Below are 16,971 nucleotides of genomic sequence, written 5' to 3'. Positions count from 1 at the left end.
TTCTATTTTATTTATTTTCAAATTTAATTTATGTAAATAATTAATGGCATACCGTATAGAGTTTGTCGTGGCTTCAGGAGGTTATGAGGCCTATTGACACGTATATATATAGTAAGGTTTCCCTAAAATAGATATACCAAAACCAGAATTTATGTAAAGAAATATGAATTTCCTCATCTCTTGAACAACTAATCCGCCCACGGCTTCCACCACCGCTACTCAAAGCTAGCGGTGCAATTGCTTGCTTGCTTTACCGCATGAATGAAGCTAAGGAAGCCAACTCTAAACACATTTCTCCATTCTAAACCTGAGAAAGAAACAAATAATACCAACAACGTCATCCCCCATGCCAACCTGCAGGATGCCTTCTACTACCTACGTGTCTGCAGTTGTGATTCATGAGCAGAAACTTATTCATCACGAAAATGAAGAACAAGCATTGAAGATCTCAACAGAAAATCATCCATCATCGAGGGGAAATAGAGGACGAGGCAAAGGTAGAGGTAGAGGAAGAGGAGGAAGGCGAGGTGACCATAATACCTCAACAACCCATAAACCGAGAGACTTGTCAAAGGTTGAGTGTTATCGTTGTCACAAATTTGGCCACTATCAATCAGATTGCCGCACCAATCTGACTAAACCAGACGAAGAAAAAACCAACTTGGTAGAAAAAGAAGAGGAAGTATCTCTTTTGCTAGCGTGTCATGTGAATGAAGAAACTCAACACATGTGGTATTTAGATACCGGATGTAGCAATCACATGTGTGGGGATAAGACGATGTTTTGAGTATCTCCCCTAGGGTTTGAAGGGTGTAGTGGAGCTGAAGTTGTATTCTCTCTCAAAAAAAAGAGATAACTTGAACTAAACATGAGAATATTATATAACCAAGCAAAGATTCGATAATCTTTAGGGCGTTTTGTTCAAGTTATATAAGATAATCAAGGTTATATTTGTTTGGAAATATATAGGCCCTGTTTGGTAAAATGGCTGTTAGCTGATAGCTGTTAGCTGTTAGCTGATTGTGTTAATTAGAGGGTATAAATAGTTGATAACATTAGCTGATTGTAGAAAAGTGTTTGGTAAATTAGCTGTTAGCTGATAGCTGTTTGGTATAATTTCTTTTTTCAAAAAGCTAATTGAAAAAGTTGCTTGGAGTAGCTTTTTGAATTTTAGCCTTTTGGAGTTGCAAAAAGCTAATTAACCAAACATTTTTATTGATATTTTAACTAAATCAAACAATTAATAGTGGTCAAATAGGCCAAAATTGGCCTATAGGCCAATTTTTTTACCAAACAGGGATAATATTCTCATATTTGGTTCAAGTTATGCAATTTTTTCCGAAAATGTAACATAACCTCCACATAAAGTTTTTAGCTATTACATATTTATTACATGGGAATGTGAGATACCCTTCCATTTCGTAGGTATTATCACATTCCCTTGTCTTATTGCAAATTTTGTCATTTTAATTCATTGCCTTAGTTAATTATTGTTCAATCTATTAGTTAATTAATTTTAAATAATTTATTTCTATATTTTACCACTATATTATTTATTTATTTTAATTTTAAAATTTATTAAAATACATAAAAATAGGTTAATGGTATTCAAGTAAAAATAATCATCATAACATAAAAAAAAAATAACTCTTCAACCAAACAGAGATTGCATTTCTTTATTTGGTTTATTTTTTTGAAAATGAACATATTATTTGTTATAATAATAATAATAATAATTGTTGAGTTATCTTTTCTCCTAGAGAGCATATTCGCCAAGGTGGAGATTTGTTGTGTTTGTCTCATATAAGGATTAGGAATATGAGTTTGTTTCATATAAGGAATAGGAGTGAAAGAGAGATTATATGCCTATAAATATAATCAATGTATCTCATCACCTGGTACACCATCACAAATAATAAGAGAATACTTTCACTCCCGTGGATGTAGGCACATTGCCGAACCACGTAAATCTTGTCTTCTTTACTTTTCTGCCATTATTATTTTTCTTGTTCTTGTTAATCTCAACAACAACAACAACAACAACAACAACAACAACAACAATAATAATAATAATAATAATAATAATAATAATAATAATAATAATAATAATAATAATAATAATAATAATAATAATAATAATATGGGGTGATAGTGGCAGTGTGGTGGTAGAGATGGTGGTGGTGGTGGTGGTGGTGTTGGTAGTAGTGGTGTTGGTGGTGATGGAGGTGGTAGTGGTGTGGTAGTAGTAAAAGTGGTGTTGATGGCGGTATACCAGAGTTTTAAACCAAACACAGAAATCTAATATTCTCAATAATCTAATATTCCCAATAATTTAACATTCTCTAAGGCTCCCCTCAAGGTTTTAAAGTATATCTAGACATTTTTAGAGTCTACTCTAATTCAAGAAATCATTTTTGTAGTGGTGAAGTTTGTAAATGTAACATTTTTCATACTACAAATTAAACGACATATACTGTATTCCCCTATCTACAAAAACCACTATATTATACTCCCTCCGTCCCTAAATGATTGTCTCATTTGCTTTTTGCATGATTTTTAATGTAACATTATAAATGTTATTAACTTTCCAATTTTGCCCCCTCAAAAGTAGGTATTATTTGTACAAAGTACAAAGTACAATTGTACTTACCTCTAGAAATTTGAAAAGTCAAAAGGGTAAATTGGAAAATGTAGAGTGATAGATATGTTCAATTTTGGAAAAATAACAATATTTTGGGACAAACTAAAAAGGAAAGTAAGACAGGTAAAATGAGACGGAGGGAGTATTACTTTGTGTTATTATTTTATAGAAGATTGAGAAAAGGGTCAAATACACCCTCCAACTTTAGGTAAGAAGTCAATTAGGCCCTAGAACTTTTTAAAAGTTCAATTAGACACATTAACATATGAATTTAGTGCATTAAGGCCCAAAACCCTAATACTGACCTGCAATAACAAGTTAATAATGCACCGGCGGAACTCCGACAACTTTCCGGTGAAAACATGATCTGCAAGTCGCCGGAACGCCACCCTCAACGACCACTGCCCTTCCTCCCTTTGCAAGATCCAGAAGTTCAGAGTTTAGAATTGAATAGAAACAAGCCATGGCTCTACAAGATCCAGAAGTTTAGAGTTCTAGCGAGATGGCTGCATACGAATTCGGCGCCACCTGTCACCACGATCCTCAAGCCTTTCTGTTTCAGACCTCGAATCGAAGGACCTAAGTCCGACACGGCTCTGGTAGAGAAGCCGGTATGAGTGATCCATCGTCTCTGCTAGCAAGTCGGAGCCGGAGATCGCGTTGTAGCCGCGGCCGCTGACGGAATCGCCGTGGATGTAGGGAGCGGGGCTATACTAGACGATGGAAGGAAGGTGAAGATGACGGTGGCTACAGCAATGCCGATGATGAGAAAAACGTGACGCTGCTCGCGGATATACCGAACTGGGCGAATCACATTCAACCATGGCTTCGGAGGCTTCGGCGTATAACCGTCCATCGCCGGCTGCGCCTCTTGTCCTCTGTAGATCAACTTCGAACTCATAACTTAACAACCAGCGATGTTTGCAAATTCTGGATCTTGCAAAGGGAGGAGGGCGGTACAGTGGTTAAGGGTGCCGTTCCAGCGACCTGCTGGTCATGTGTTTGCCGAAAAGTCGTCGGAGCTCCGCCTGTGTATTATTGACCTGCTATTACAAGTCACTATTAGGTGTTTGGGCCTTGATGCACTAAATTCATATGTTAATGGGTCTAATTGCACCTTCCAAAAGTTCGAGGGCCTAATTGACTTATTACCTAAAGTTGGAGGATGTATTTGACCCTTTTCCCTAGAATATTTCTACTTTTTGAAATCTACTTACTCTATTACATTGTAATATAGAACAAATAAATAAATAATGTCTTTGTGTTATGAATTTATGTGTCTTGTGTTGTGAAATTTTGTGTCTATCAACACAAATTATAAACCTAAATCAAATTTGAAAAAGAAATAAATATATAACATGTGTATTTTTTTTTTTTGAATGCTACTAGCTCTATTACATTGTAGTATCTGTTCATATACTTTCTGAACCTACTGAAACACAAAGAGCTAATAACGCCTCCATTGAGGCTCGAACTCAAAACCTTCCAAATGGAAGTCCAACCCAGATACCATTGGACTACATGTGTATTTGTACCTTACGAAATTCTGTAATTTGTTTTTTATGAAATTATGTACCTTATGGATATAAATTCTGTATTTGGAATTAATAATACTATATGGCCGACTTGAAGAGGCTATTTTGCCGATCACGTACACCATAACCTTTTCCTAGAATAGATATACAAAAATATGAACTTCGATCAATTCTTATCTGATCTCTTCCTTAACAACCCATCCGCCCACGGCTTCCACCACCGCTACTCAAAGCTAGCGGTGCCATTGCTTTCTTGCTTGCTTTAAGTCTTTAACGCATGAATGAAGCTAAGGAAGCCAAGTCTAAACACATTTCTCCATTCTAAATTTAACCTGAGAATGAAAGAGACAAACACCAACGACGTCACCAACCAGGATATATGCATGCCTCCGATCCTTAGCCTCTTCAAAACCAACACTCTCACCCTCCTCGATCAGCTTCTGCATTATATTGAGAGAAATCCATCCACCAACATACACCCTCAGGCCTCAGCTTAAAATTTTCTTTTCCTTTTCCTCTTTGTAAGAAATGGCCGAAAATCAGGTGGCGCAAAACCCAAGCAACAGCAGCAGCTCCAACACCACCCGCCGTTCCCGCTCTATCTACAGCAGTGATCGGGATTTGGAGTCAGCTTCTTCGCTTTCTTGCCGTATCTGCCTTGACAGTGACACCAGAGAAGGCGACCAACTCATATCTCCTTGCCGCTGTAAAGGCTCCCAAGAGTTCGTCCATAGAGAATGCTTGGACCACTGGAGATCTATCAGAGTGAGCGGGCAATATCATTTTTGTTCCTATTTCACAAGGCTGTTGATAAGTATTTGAGCTTCTTGTCTTCACAATCCACTATTTCCTTCTACTACAGCATGGGTACGCATATTTTTCATCCCTAACTTTCTTTATCAAATTATGTAAAACTACTTTCTTTTATGGTAGAGTAAAAGTCTCACTAATATAATTCTCTTGTTGAAAGGTTGTTATTAATTAGCAGCTTTAATTTTCTATCCAACAGTTTATATTAGTCTGATGATGATGTAAATGAAACAGGAGCACTGGTCTTCCTTATTGGCTTGGGATGTTATTGTTTCTTAAAAACTTGCATCTCCCTTGCTAATTTGGACCAACGTATAGCCGGCTGCCAAAACTTTTGCCTGGCCATGTTGATGTGGAATTGCCTTCCTGCTACAATGTTCATCATTCTTAACATATATGTCTTCATTTTTTGTGGTATTGCTTATGGTTTGTTTCTTGCTACAACATTTGTACATAAGAGTTGGCATCGCCACTACCAAATCCTAGAGAAGCGGAATCTTACACAGGTTTAATCCTTCAACTTTAATACGACTGTAAATTTTTTCAAGAAATGACGCATCATATTCCATTTAAATAATATGTTATTTTTATTTCAATTCTTTCTCTTAAATGTTACAGGTGTACGTAGTGGTGGATCAACATGGCCATTATACTCCACCGACACTAGATCCGAGGCATGAACAACACCTTCGATCTCTTAATCTATTATAGATCGAGGGAGATATATATATATATATATATATATATATATATATATATATATATATATATATATATATATATATATATATATTTGATGGATCCAAATACCTTGCACTGCACATAACTTATGTCATTTGTATGCTTTTTTGGGATGTTGCTCACCGTTGTATATATTTTAATATTTCGCCCAATAAAATAAATTATTTCTTCATTGTTTTAACCTTATTTTACAATACAACTATTGAATATACCAACTCAACTCATCATATGGTTTCCTTATTTCTGGATTATAGCAGTGAGTTGTTTTCCTTTGACAACATAATTAACCTCTTAATAATGTGTAGTAAATAGAAAGGTTGTGATCGAGAAAGAAGCAAAATCCAACATCACCAACCACCTAAGATGATGCCTTTTAATGACAACTTAATTGGTCTTCAAAGCCAAACACTCTCAATCTTAGACTCTGCATTTTCCTAATCAGATATAAGTGTCATAATTTTGACATATTAATTAGGAAGATGCTCATTAAGATTGCTAAATTGTGTCTATTGTTGAGAAACCTCAAGGACTAGAAGAAAAACAGTATGCATTCCATTGAAGAAGATGAAGAGAGTTTATGTGTTTACAGGCTGAAAGAAGAGATGAATGTATCAACTTGTCTACAGCTTACACATCATAGGCTATATAGACAAGCCGTTATAACTGCCAAGAGAAAAAAGAAAAGACTAATAAACCCCTAACTTATTAAGCTATGAAAGAAAGCAAAAGCAGAGAAGAGCTGAACTTGGACTGCTGCAAGCTGCAAGTTTGGTGCATTATTTGAGATGTTTGAGAGGATTGAAGATATGACTGAGCTGTGCATTACTTCATCACCCCCCCGTAAGCTGGAGCATGAAGATCTTGAAGGCCCAGCTTATCATGGAACTTGTCAAACAAGGGCTTAGGCAAGGCTTTTGTGAAGCCATCTGCAGTCTGATTCTGGGAAGAAACAACAAGAAGTTTGACAACCCCTTCATTGATCTTTTGTCTAACCACATGACAATCAATCTCAATGTGTTTAGTGCGTTCATGGAAGACAAAATTCTCACCAATAGCAATGGCAGAGTTGTTATCACAATACAAAGTTACTGGAGTAGAGAATGTTGCCTTCAAATCTGCTAACAGAAATAACAACCACTGTACCTCACAAGTTGTGGATGCTAGGGCTCTGTACTCTGCCTCAGAAGATGATCTAGAGATTGTAGCTTGCTTCTTGGTTTTCCATGAAATCAAAGAATTGCCAAGAAAAATACAATATCCTGTCACAGATTTCCTACTATCCACACAAGTTGCCCAGTCTGAGTCTGAAAATCCTTGCAATTTCATAAGAGAATTAGAAGGGTAGAACAAGCCTTTTCCAGGTGCTCCTTTTAGGTACCTTAACACCCTATGAGCTGCTACCATATGAGTGTCTCTTGGCTTCTCCACAAATTGACTTAGCTGCTGGACTGCATAAGAGATGTCAGGTCTAGTATTGGTTAGGTACAAGAGTTTCCCAACTAACCTTCTGAAAACTTCAGGTTGTGTGATGGGAATCCCATCAGTGTTGTTCAGTTTCTGTCCTGTGACAGCAGGAGTCTTAGCTGGCTTGGCTTCCAAAAAACCATGTTCTTTTAGGATCTCCAAAGCATATTTCCTTTGGCAAATGTTAATTCCAGCATCAGTTCTAAAGGCTTCAATGCCTAAGAAATAATTCAAGTTGCCCAAGTCTTTGATCTTGAAATCTCTATCCAGTGACTGCTTCAAATCATTCATTTGAACAGAATTATTTCCTGCCAAAAGGATATCATCAACATACACCAACAAGGCAATGAAAGATGTTCCTGTTTGTCTAGTAAACAAAGAGGGATCTGCAGAAGATTGTTGGAAGCCATACACTTGTAAAGCTTTAGTCAACTTGGCATTCCATTGCCTACTTGCCTGTTTAAGGCCATACAGGGATCTCATGAGCTTGCAAACCTGATTTGGCTTCCCATTCTTAAAACCAGGGGGTAATACCATGTAGACTTCCTCCTCTAAGTCACCATGTAAAAAAGCATTGTTGATGTCAAGTTGCTGAATGTTCCATCCCTTAATAGCAGCCACAGCCAAGAAGGTTTTGATTGTGGTCATCCTAGCCACAGGTGAGAAAGTCTCAATGTAATCAACACCTAATTGTTGAGTATAACCCTTTGCAACCAGCCTGGCCTTATACCTCTCTATAGAGCCATCTGCTCTATGCTTCACTTTATACACCCATCTACAACCAATGGGGGTTTTACCAGCTGGCAATTCTGTTAAGATCCAAGTTTTGTTCTGGTTTAAAGCATTTATCTCAGCTTCCATGGCTTGTCTCCATTCCAAATGCAACACTACTTCTTGATAAGATTGTGGTTCCTCAGAGGAAGAAATAGCAGCTGCACACATTCTATGATCAGGAGATAAGTTTTGGTAAGAGATGAACTTCTCTAGAGAATGGGGAGAAGTTCTGGCAATGGTGATGTTGGATGTGGTAGTCTGACAAATATAGTCTTGTAACTTTGAGGGAACATTTCTTGTTCTTAAAGATCTCCTAGGCTGCTGTTGATCAGCCTGATTGTCAGTGTCTCTGAAATCATTCTCAGAGCAAGAGTGTGTGTCATAAGCATGACTAGGACCAATGGAATAGTCTCTGATCTGTGAGAGTTCCACATGAATGTCTGGTGTTTGCTGATTCTCTTCCACATGAATGTCTGGTGTTTGCTGATTCTCTAGCTGGACTTCTGCAGATTGGTCATTCAACAAAGTATCCCTGACCATTCCACTCTCATTATGTTTTCCAGCCTGGTCCAATGTACCAAAGTTTGCTTCAATATATGTTGGGACCAAAGGGAGAGAAGGTCCAAGGCTTTCTGGTGTAGCATTGCTAGAACCAGTCCCTGAGTATCCTTCTTTGAAGGGAAAAATATGCTCATGAAAAGTCACATTTCTGGAAATAAAAACAGCTCTGTCAGTCATATCAAACACCATATACCCTTTTATATTAGCAGGAAATCCCAAGAAAATGCATTTCTTGGCTCTTGTTTGCATCTTGTTCCTCCCTTGTGAAATAGTAGCTGCAAAGCATAGGCATCCAAAAGATCTCAAGTGATTGTAATCAACATCTTTTCTATATAACATTTGGAAGGGAGACTGGCCATCCAGAACCTCAGTGGGTAACCTGTTTATTAGATAAGATGCATGCAAAACACAATGACCCCAAAAGCTGTCAACAAGTCCAGATTGAAACTTCAAGGCCCTAGCTATATTCAAAATATGTTGATGCTTCCTTTCCACTACCCCATTCTGCTGGGGAGTATGTACACATGACCTTTGATGGACAATCCCTTTTTCATTATAGAAAGCTTGCATCATAAACTCACTCCCATTATCAGTTCTGACAGTCTTAATTTTGGCATCAAAGTGAGTGAAGACATAATTATAGAAGTTATGAAATGTGGATCTGACCTCTGACTTATGTTTCATTAAGTGTAGCCAAGTGTATCTGCTATAATCATCAACAATTGTTAAGAAATAATGTTCTCCATTAAGAGAAGCCACAGAAAATGGTCCCCAAATATCCATATGGATTAGATCAAAACATTTCTCAGATTTATTATTGCTAAGAGAAAAAGGAGCTTTCTTATGTTTGGCAAAATAACATGTGTCACAAGCTGATCCAGAGGCAGTACATGGTGAGATTTTCACCCCTTTCAACATTTGCATCTTATTCATTGGGTAATGACCCAGCCTATTGTGCCATATCTCAGCAGAAAGACTACTACAAGTCATTACATTGGAGTCATTAGCAGACTGAACAGAATGGACCTTCTTCCTGATAGGAGGGTTGGAGAGCAGATATAATCCTCCCTTTTCTTTAGCAAAACCATCCACCCTCCCAAGATGGCCCTGAACATCACAGCAATCAACCCTTATAATAATTTCATATCCTGATTCTCTTACCAGCTTGCTAGCAGAAACAATATTAAAGGAAAAAGATGGAATAAACAACACATTTTTCAACATCATATCCATGTGAAGTTTAATATTCCCAATGTGAGTAACATCAACTGTTTCCCCATTGGGCAGCCTTACTGATACTCCATGAACAGCATAATGAGATTCAAAGTAGTCCAAAGAACTAGTGATATGATCAGTTGCACCAGAATCTAAAATCCAAACATCAAGAGAATTTAACACAGTATTGATATGAGGATTAAAGATGAACTTGCCTTCATTATGTTTCTCTGCAACCTTCCTGGAATCTGAATTGATTCCAGTGTTAGATAATGTCACAACATTATTAGATGAATGACCCCCTTGGCTTTGGCTCTACAACAGACTCACAAGCCTTTGAAACTGCTCAGCAGTAAGGCCTACATCTCCAACTTGGTTCACAGAAGCAGGCTGAGTCTCTTGAGCTTGTTTATCCTTAGACTTATAACCTGGAATCCACCCTGGTGGGAAACCATGCTTCTTGTAACATTTTTCAATCGTGTGCCCTAATTTCCCACAGAACACACACTTAGGAACATTCTTTCCAGAATTATTGCTGAACTTTTTTTTGTTAAAGGAAGTTGCAACAGCCACAGTGGACTGGTCATCTGAATTCTGTACTGTTATGTTCTGCACAGAATTAGATTGAATCAAATCGGGATTCTTCATGATGCCAGAGTTTCTAAGCTTCCTTTCCATCTTGAGGGCCATGTTAAGGACCTTCTCCATAGCAGGGATGGGATCCATAACCAAAATTCCGGACTTAATGTTCTCATCGATCTACTCCACGTTGCGTAATTAACTTCTGACAAAGGAGGAGAAACGAGCACGAGGTTAGGATTCTCCGTCACATGCAAGTACATAGGATCGTGAAGCTCATCCACGAGCTGAACAGGGCTGGAGTTCATCGGAATGCGATCGGATGACGTAGCTTGCTCGCCACCATTTTCATCACCGGTTTCAGTCTCCGCCGTGACTGCCGCGGCGTAGCTCCGGTAACGCTCTGATACCATGTTGAGAAACCTCAAGGACTAGAAGAAAAACAGTATGCATTCCATTGAAGAAGATGAAGAGAGTTTATGTGTTTACAGGCTGAAAGAAGAGATGAATGTATCAACTTGTCTACAGCTTACACATCATAGGCTATATAGACAAGCCGTTATAACTGCCAAGAGAAAAAAGAAAAGACTAATAAACCCCTGACTTATTAAGCTAAGAAAGAAAGCAAAAGCAGAGAAGAGCTGAACTTGGACTGCTGCAAGCTGCAAGTTTGGTGCATTATTTGAGATGTTTGAGAGGATTGAAGATATGACTGAGCTGTGCATTACTTCATCATCTATTATATTCAAAAATTAATTTTAAATGTTTTATTATATGAAATAATATAACAATGAGCTAGCATGCATGGCTATTCTAGCTATAAACTAGATTGCAATCCCGGCGTTGCGCCTACATTCTTATTTTCAATTAATAGTATTGTTTTGTTTATTGATAATCATTTTATTGTTTTTACTTAACAATTTTTTTTATATTTTATTATCATAACGAAGTAGCTTGTAGTTGGTGGTGGTGGTGTTGAAAGTTTTTATTATTATTTTTGAGAAAACAAATTATACCCTTAAAAGGTCATTTTGCATGTAATCAACTAACAACTAATTTACCAAGTATCTTTTAACAACTAGCTAATATTATAAGCAGTCAAACCCACTAACCCAATTCGCTAACAACTATTTGCCAAACACCTCCTTTCTATCGTTTTTCAAACTTTTCAAAATAGCTCTAGGTGAGCTTGAATTTTGAAATAAGAGTTTTATAACAAACTAAACAAAGCTTGGAAACAAGTGTTGGTCCCGATACCAAAGGGCGAGAGTCTAGAGGAGGGGGGGGGGGGTGGATAGACTCTACGCGAAAATAAAACTTAACTCGAAAGTGTAGTGCACAGCGGAAAATAGTTTATCCTTTTTAAAGTTTCTTTGCACACGTTAATATTGAAAGTGTTTTCTTAGGGTTGATATAGATGCAATGCAATGCAGTTAAGTAAAGATAAATGACGAGAGCAAGAGAGAGATTTTTATAGTGGTTCGGCTATTAACGAAGCCTACTCCACTCTTCTTTCACAACTCGTGAAAGGGTTTGCACTATCACTCCTAGTACAAACTAAGCCAAGCTTGCTTCCTTGATCACTAAGCCGAATAACAACTTGCTAGGTTTTTCAACTCCTCCGAGTTTACTCTGCCTTTATCAACTTCTACAGAGTTCAGTGTTGGAAAAGGTTGATGGTATCTCCAACTTGAAATCTTGTCTTGACAATTTTTGGTCTTCGTATAAACTGTGCAAGATTTCTTGATGTTGTGAAGACTTTGAAAGCTATATGATCGATCTTTAAAAGAGTCTTCACAAACACACACTGGTTTTGAAAATAGCTTGTAGCTTGAGAGAGTTAAAAATCTTTTTGATAGCTATAGAGTGATAAAAATCAGCACATTCTTCAAGTGATGAAGAGGGGTATTTATAGGTGTGAGAAATCCATCCATTGAAGGAAGATGAGAATTCAAAACCTATTAACCAGTGTGTATTGTCCGCTGGGTAAGGAGACTTAATTGCGGTTGTACTGTATAGCCGTTGGCTTCAAAAAGTAACCAACCTTTTTGTCCTGTAGTGCAGACAAAACGTACCAATCATTAAATGCTCCTTGAAATTTGAAATCTCATTCTAGGACACCATTTTTTCTAGGATGATTTTCCCAACTTTGAGACTTGGACATTTATGCTTCTGAAAAACAAATAAGACTTGTCCAATCGAGTCAGACTTTGACTCGTAGTCTCGAGTTCTGGTAACAAAAGATTGTCCTTATCATTCTTTATCTTCACAATTCAAATGATCTTTCTTTATCATTTGTCAATTACACAAGAGATAGAACGTTTTAGGTTTCGGTCTTAGCGGATCTCTCGACCTTCTCTTGATCTTCTCTTCTCTTCAACTTGTCTGACTGACTAAGAAAGATTCTAATTCGTGTAGATGTATAATTGAGCACGAATCAAACTCTAAGCAAAAACAACTTTCGTTCTACACAAAGGATACTAAACAACTAGAGTAAAAAGAGGGGTCCAAATTCTTAGTTAGTTTTGGTATCATCAAAATCTAATTACACATGTTCCTAAAAATTTCTCCCTTTTTGATGATGCAAAAACCTACACTCTCGCTATTAGGCTGAAATTATCCATGAAAGGATTTTCATTACAAAACAGCCAAATAGTTGAGTTTAGAAGAAAAGTCTAAGTAAATAAAATAACATAAGAACTCAACACAACCCACAAAAAAGATAGATTTCATTCATATTAGATTCATATTACAAAAAGACATCTATCTATTACCATATTTTGAAGTTCTTCTCTCTGTCGAGCTTCTTTTCTTCGGGTTTCTTCTTCTTGAGCTATCTGAGCTTTGAGCAATTCAGATCAATTTCATCATTGATGATCTTCATGAAATCTCGTGGTAATTCGCATACTGCTCTTATAAGTTATAACTCATATAGTTGTTGTATGCTTCGAGAATGTCTCGTCTAGGGATAATTCCATTTGTTCCATCCAACAAAAACTAATTAAATGGCATCATTCCTTCAACATAGCTTTTGCTTAATTTTTCAGGGATCATGAACACAACATTGTGCTTGGCAGCTAGATTAGCATCTTTACCAATGGCTTTCAGTTCTTTATCTTCTTCTGTACTTCTTGTGAAGTAAATAAGATCTTGTTTCTTCTTCTTCTTAATCTTCTTCATCAACAAGACACTGCCTTTCATTCTCTTCCCTTATTTCTTTACTCATGGTTCTTTTGATAATCTTGTCTAGTATGATTGTCTCTTCTCTTTAACCATGTAGGCATGCTACAACATTTGTTGATGGTTTTGAAATTCAAATGAATTTAGCCTCTTCTGTCATTCCCAACTAGCTTCATTCGAATTGTTTGCCATCAAGCATTCCAAATTCCTTTGTTGTACTCCAATCTACAACATACATATTCTTCTTTTCTTAATCCGGCAAGTACGACTTCATTCGTAGATTCATCTTTGACTTGACATCATTTGCCTTTGTAAAATTCTACAAGATATCCTTTGTCGCAAAATTGACTTGTACTGAACAAGTTGAACTTTAATCCTTCGACATAAGATACGTCTTCAATTCGTAGACCATTTTTCACAATTGTACCCGTTCCTTTTGTCATTCCATATCGATCATTTCCTCCGAAAACTACTTTTGGTCCTTCGATACTTTTGAACTCAACTAGACTAGCTTTATTGCCGGTCATATGTCGAGAGCATCCGCTATCGAAATATCAAATTTCCTGCAAAAAAAAAATTAATTGTTTTTAGGTACCCAGACTTGTTTGGGTTCTTTTGTGTTAGTAATTTTTGGCATCCAAATCCACCTAGATCCCACTGATCCAAGAGTAGGTGATTTGTAACCATTAAAGACTCTATAATCATAATGCACTTGCGAATAATGCTTTGGTGCGGGTTGGGAATCAGATAGTTGCTTGATCCTATGAAAAAGAGCAAATCTGGACTTGGTCCATGGTTTGTCTTCAAGCGACCAATCTTGTTCTGAGGGATATAATCTCACTGCCCCAATTCTCAGAATTCTTCCCATAATTCCTATGAGGTTTTATTGCATAGACTCGTTGGCTCTCCTTTGAGATACAAATTTTTGCCTTTTTAAATTTTGTTGCCTTTCCGAGATATTAATTTTTGGATTCGGCTTTGCAACATTTTTTTTGGGCATTGATTCGATTTCCAACTCCTTGTCTCATTGTGCTATGCTGACTTTTCACAAATTTTACCGCTGGAACTTTATTAATTAAATTAGTAGTGGAATTAGTCAGCTTCACAGGGGTTTGAGAACATGATGGATTATAGCCCAATCCGGCCTTATCTCCAGCGGTTTTTGCATACTTAGCATCTTATCCATTATTTTGGATGAATGCATAAATGATGCGATTACTTCCCGAAGGTTATGTTCTCGAAGCTCTCTAGCTTTGCACTCTTCTTGAAGTCGAATAATTTCGGCTTTCTAGTTCCTCAATTCAAGTAAAGCATTTTGCAATTTTTGTGCCATTTCTTCCTTTTCAAGGATTAGCAAATTATTGCGCTCTTTGACTTGAGTATGAGTGGCCATGACTTCTTGACAATCTTTCATGAGACTTTGAAATGATCCTTGAGTCTGGAAAGAGGTGTCAACAGAACTAAAGGAACCAAAGGAACTAGAAGATACCTCTTCGTCGGTTTCACGCCATAAAGCATTCCTCATGTTCGGATGTCTTGCTTACTAAGCATAGTAGCGCTGTATCTTCTTGTGATGAATCACTCTCGTCACTAGATGATTCTTCGGATTCACTTGCTTCTAGTGGATCGCTTATTAGTGCATTCCGCTTGTCTTTTTTGAATTTCTTCTCTTTCGATTTGTATTCAACCTGCAGAGAGTTAGAAGTATTCTAATTTTTTGTTCGCCTTTGGGTGTGGACATTCGGCCATAAAGTGTCAAGGCTTCATACAATTGTAACACACATTTGTGTTTTCTTCGGCAGATTTTCTTCTTGATATTCTATTCTCTCGAAACGAATTTCCTTGTGGCGATCCTTTGTTCTTTTGCATGAACTTCTTGAATTTCCTAACAAATAAGGAAAATTGTTCGTCAGATAAAAAATCATTATTTCTACTGACCTTGATGTGGATAGTTGTTCGGCCATCAGTGCGGATGTTCGTTCATCGCGTTCTTCTTCGACTCGTGTCTTCATTTCGAAACTCATACGCCTTAAGATCACTAAAGAGTTTATCCGTAGATAATGTCCTTAGATCTCTGTGATCACGCATTGCAGTCACCTTCATATCCCAACTTGTAGGTAGTTCGCGTAACACTTTGAGCGATATTTCCTTCTGGGTAATGGTCTTTCCCAGATCCGTGATTTCTCCAAGGATTTTGATCAATCGAGCTTCCATGTCAGTGATGCTTTCGTTTGGTAGCATTTTGAAATCTTCGAACCTCTTCATGGCAATGGTTAGTTTGTTGTCTTTTCTTGTTCGTCGCCTTCACCGATACTAATGAGAGTATCCCATATTTCTTTTTGCTGTGGTGCACTTTCGAATCTTTGGGAATATGGTGTCATCTACGGCCTTGAACATAATATCTTTGGCAATGTTGTCCAAATAAACTTCTCCCGAAAGGGTGGCGAGAAGTCTAGAGGAGGGTGAATAGACTTCTCTAACATTTTCACTTCTTTTACAAAACACACAAGGCAAATAACACTTTGGTAATTTCAACTCTAAATAACAAGCATCAACAAGTTAAACAACTTAGAGTATGCAGCGGAATAGATAGAGGTAAAGTGTTATGCTTAATAGTGCGGTGCTCAAAGAGAGATTCTAAACATGCAACATGTTAGAAACACTTGATATGACTCAAAGATGATGTAAATAAATTTGGCTTGCATGCGAACGTGGGAACTATTAAACCCAGACAGATAAAGATATGCGATAAAACGTAACGGGTTAGTTCGCAGTTAGAATAAGCATGCACAAAATAAATGAGCAGTAAGTAAAGAGAGAGAGAGATTTATAGTGGTTCGGAGATGGTGTAATTCTCCTACTCCACTCTTCTCCATTCACTTCAAGGAGGAAATTCACGATTCTTTGATCACCCAGATACAATAGTGAATACGTGTCCACCGACATTCTCCAAGTGCTTCACACAAAGCTACACTCCTCCAAGGTTTTTCGCAAGCTCCTCTTGTTACTCCGTCTTCCCGAGTACTTCGCACCAAGCTGTACTCCTACACCACGAGAACTACGCACAAAGCTACGCTCTCACAGGGTTTTCACAAGCTCCCGTTGTTACTCTGCCCTTTACAACGAGTGGTACGCACAAAGCTACACTCAACTAGGATTTTTCAGTCTCTCTAGTTACTCCGCCCTCTTTCTACACTCAGTAGAGAAGTTTTCAAAGAAATAAAATATTTCTCTCACTCAGACTTGAATTCTATCATATATAGCTCAATATATCGCTTCTTGGTTGATTTGAATATTGCTTGCTTTTTCTTGCTTGTATATCTTAAACGATCAGTCGTACTTGTCTTCAAGTCTGCTTGGACAATTTATAGCCAATGAAAGCTATTTGCCCGTTGATCAACTTTCGATCTCGATCGTCCATCTTCGTATGTAGTTGATCAAAAATAAAGTTGTCAACTTGATCTGAAATGT

At 37.4% G+C, this 16,971-nt stretch overlaps 1 long non-coding RNA gene across 1 annotated transcript in view; it reads right to left on the bottom strand.

Moving 5' to 3' along the window:
• Positions 1-3,432: 3,432 nt before the first annotated feature.
• LOC109152522 overlaps positions 3,433-16,971 on the bottom strand; it is a 16,804-nt gene continuing 3,265 nt past the window's right edge. The window contains exons 2-3 of the long non-coding RNA XR_002049397.1: positions 12,912-12,922; positions 3,433-3,544 (exon numbers count right to left, since the gene is read on the bottom strand). This is a non-coding gene — a long non-coding RNA (uncharacterized LOC109152522). The remainder of the gene's footprint in view (positions 3,545-12,911; positions 12,923-16,971) is intronic.

This window comes from Ipomoea nil, unplaced genomic scaffold (assembly GCF_001879475.1).
Source record: "Ipomoea nil cultivar Tokyo-kokei standard unplaced genomic scaffold, Asagao_1.1 scaffold2423, whole genome shotgun sequence".
NCBI classification, from domain to species: Eukaryota; Viridiplantae; Streptophyta; class Magnoliopsida; order Solanales; family Convolvulaceae; genus Ipomoea; species Ipomoea nil.
Note: the sequence above shows the minus strand (reverse complement) of the source record. Positions and strands in the feature narration are given on the sequence as shown.